The following is a 3,584-nucleotide window of genomic DNA, read 5'->3' as shown; positions in this document are numbered from 1 at the left end:
ATTCATAGTCGGTTAGGAGAATTAACATAGCAGGTTAGGAGAATTAATGTAGCAGGTTAGGATAATTAACATAGCAGGTTAGGAGAATTAATGTAGCAGGTTAGGAATTAACATAGCGGTTAGGAGAATAACATAGCAGGTTAGGAGAATTAGTAGCAGGTTAGGAAATTAACATAGCAGGTTAGGGAAATTAAGTAGCAGGTTAGGAGAATTAACGTAGCGGTTAGAGAATTAATGTAGCAGTTAGGAAATTAACGTAGCAGGTTAGGAGAATTAACGTAAGCAGGTTAGGAGAATTAATGTAGCAGGTTGGAGAATTAACGTAGCAGGTTAGGAGAATTAAATAGCAGGTTAGGAGAATTAACATAGCAGGTTAGGAGAATTAATGTAGCAGGTTAGGAGAATTAACATAGCAGGTTAGGAGAATTAATGTAGCAGGTTAGGAGAATTAACATAGCAGGTTAGGAGAATTAATGTAGCAGGTTAGGAGAATTAACGTAGCAGGTTAGGAGAATTAATGTAGCAGGTTAGGAGAATTAATGTAGCGGTTAGGAGAATTCACGTAGTCGGTAGAGGAATTAATGTAGCAGGTTAGGAGAATTAACGTAGCAGGTTAAGAGAATTAACGTAGCAGGTTAGGAAAATTAACGTAGCAGGTTAAGAGAATTAACGTAGCAGGTTAAGAGAATTAACGTAGCAGGTTAGGAAAATTAACGTAACATGTTAGGAGAATTAACGTAGCAGGTTAGGAGCATTAACGTAGCAGGTTAGGATAATTAACGTAGCAGGTTAGGAGAATTAACGTAGCAGGTTAAGAGAATTAACATAGACGTTAGGAGGAATTAACGTAGCAGGTTAGGGAATTAACGTAGCAAGTTAGGAGCATTAACGTAGCAGGTTAGGAGCATTAACGTAGCAAGTTAGAAGCATTAACGTAGAGGTTAGGAGAATTAACGTAACATGTTAGGGAGAATTAACGTAGCAGGTTAGGAGAAATTAACGTACATGTTAGGAGAATTAACGTAGCAGGTTAGGAGAATTAACGTAACATTTGAGGAGAATTAACGTAGCAGGTTAGGTAGAATTAACGTATCAGGTATAGATAATTACGCTAGCAGGTTAGGAGAATTAACGTAGCAGGTTAGGAGATTAACGTAGCAGGTTAGGGATAATTAACGTAGCAAGTTAGAAGCATTAACGTAGCAAGTAGAAGCATTAACGTGGCAGGTTAGAGCATTAATGTAGCAGGTTAGGAGAATTAACGTAGCAAGTTAGAAGCATTAACGTAGCAGGTTAGGAGCATTAATGTAGCAGGTTAGGAGAATTAACGTAGCAGGTTAAGAGAATTAACGTAGCAGGTTAAGAGAATTAACGTAGCAGGGTTAGAAGCATTAACGTAAGCAGGTTAGGAACATTAACGTAACATGTTAGGAGAATTAACGTAACATGTTAGGATAATTAACGTAGCAGGTTAGGAGAATTAACGTAGCAGGTTAGGAGAATTAACGTAGCAGGTTAGGATATTAACGTAGCAGAGGAGAGAATTAACGTAGCAGGTTAGGAGAATTACGTAGCAGGTTAGGATAATTAACGTAGCAAGTTAGAAGCATTAACGTAGCAAGTTAGAAGCATTAACGTAGCAGGTTAGGAGCATTAATGTAGCAGGTTAGGAGATTAACGTAGCAAGTTAGGAGCATTAACGTAGCAGGTTAGGAGCATTAACGTAGCAGGTTAGGAGCCGTGTTGGGGAGAAGTCAACTACATGTATTGAACTACAGTAGTCATTTAACTAGATGTGCAGTGAGCTTGGTGTATCGCTCTCTTTTTTTTTCTTGTAACCTGCTGAATAAGTTCTAACCTGCTATAGTGTTTCTTGTAAAAATAAGTACTGTATACTGTGTCACAAGCCAGCTCATAGCCTGTGACAAAAATGAGGGGACACGAACAACAGGTATAGGCCAATTAAAAGTGTTCTTTATTATAAACAAAACTATTAACTTTAAACTAAGAAAAAGGAATGAGGTGTGGAAGTATCATAATGTAAGGTGTATGTAAAGTGCATGGATGCGTGAATATGTGTGTGTGAACATGACTGAGTGGAAACTATGCAAAACTACAAAGGTACAAACAAAACATGAGCATACCTGGAGGAGCAGAGAGAGAGAGAGAGAGAGAGAGATGATTAGTGAAGCAGTTTTATACCCTGAGCCCAGGTGGCTCCAATCACTAACGACCCTCCTCTGCCTGCAGGAGGAACCGCCCCCTGCACTGCAGAGGAGGAGCCGTGACAACTGTCTGACACAGGGATGGGCAACTGGCGAGACTCCAGTCACCGAAGTCATAGACTGTTTTCTTTGCTACCGCACAGCAAGCGGTACTGGAGCGCCAAGTCTAGGTCCAAAAGGCTCCTTAACAGCTTCTACCCCCCCAAGCCATAAGACTGCTGAACAATTAATCAAATGGCCACCCAGATTATTCCGACTATTTTACATTGACACCCCCCCCATTTGTTTTGTACACTGCTGCTACTCGCTGTTTATTATCTATGCATAGTCACTTCACCCCTAACTATATGAACAAATTACCTCGACTAACTTGTACCCCCGCACATTGACTCGGTACCGTTACCCCCTGTATATAGCCTCATTATTGTTTATTTTATTGTGTTACTTTTTATTATTTTTTACTTTAGTTTATTTTGGTAAATATTTTCTTAACTCTTTCTTGAACTGCATTGTTGGATAAGGGCTTGTAAGTGAGCATTTCACKGTAAGGTCGACACCTGTTGTATTCGGGCGCATGTGACAAATAAAGTTTGATTTGATTTATAGGCCCACGGATCAATTTMAATTTTTTATGAACTCAGGTGGGGTCTTAATTTACTGTTGAGAGTTAGAATAGTACAATACAATAGGTGTATTGTAGTTCTGCATCAGCAGTCCTTCTCTTGATATGTCAGTCATTGACAGTCAATCAATTAGCCATGTCAACTAAAAACAAATGTATTAGTCTAGCCAGCTATCTAAACTTGTAGAATTACCGACCGGGGGGGCTCCCAATGATTTTGTTAGTCACTCTCATTCAGACATCATATTAAAAACGGCAACAACAAAAAATCTCTAGTGTCGTGTCTTTAGCAATGCCGGATTAAGTGATATGACATGCTATTCTATAAAATCCTTTCTCTGTAATTAATATTACCTCATTGAGCTAATCATGTAAATGTAATTAACTAGAAAGTCAGGGCACCACAAAATAATATTTATAGAGCAGTTATCTTCCGAATAAACTCTTAAAGACCTAGTAATATTTTACATCAATAGCAGTCAATATTAATCGTCACCTTATTTCAGTCTCATCTGAAAGTTGTAAATTCTTCACGAACCCTGGCTAACAAGTTGAATCAGCAATACAAAATTGGGTTTAATTATTTATTTACTAAATACCTAACTAATCACACAGAATTCCATACACACAGAATGAATCATAGCTTGATTACAAATGATGTCATAAAGGAAAACGTTCCTAGCGGACGGAACAGATATGACAGCTGGTTACACAAAGAAAAGTGGGTTGGGTTTGAG

The 3,584-nt window shown here is 38.5% G+C and overlaps 2 long non-coding RNA genes across 2 annotated transcripts in view; both read left to right on the top strand.

Moving 5' to 3' along the window:
- The window catches only part of LOC139024509 (uncharacterized), a 5,300-nt gene extending 2,470 nt beyond the window's left edge, over positions 1–2,830 (top strand). The window contains exon 2 of the long non-coding RNA XR_011475844.1: positions 2,251–2,830. This is a non-coding gene — a long non-coding RNA (uncharacterized lncRNA). The remainder of the gene's footprint in view (positions 1–2,250) is intronic.
- LOC139024508 (uncharacterized) lies at positions 11–985 on the top strand. Its single transcript, XR_011475843.1, has 3 exons — positions 11–77; positions 351–504; positions 941–985. It is a non-coding gene; the product is annotated as an uncharacterized lncRNA (long non-coding RNA).
- Positions 2,831–3,584: the final 754 nt, after the last annotated feature.

The sequence above is a fragment of the Salvelinus sp. IW2-2015 genome, unplaced genomic scaffold (genome assembly GCF_002910315.2).
Source record: "Salvelinus sp. IW2-2015 unplaced genomic scaffold, ASM291031v2 Un_scaffold1592, whole genome shotgun sequence".
NCBI classification, from domain to species: Eukaryota; Metazoa; Chordata; class Actinopteri; order Salmoniformes; family Salmonidae; genus Salvelinus; species Salvelinus sp. IW2-2015.
The sequence above is the reverse complement of the archived record's forward strand: the minus strand, read 5'-3'. Positions and strand labels throughout refer to the sequence as shown.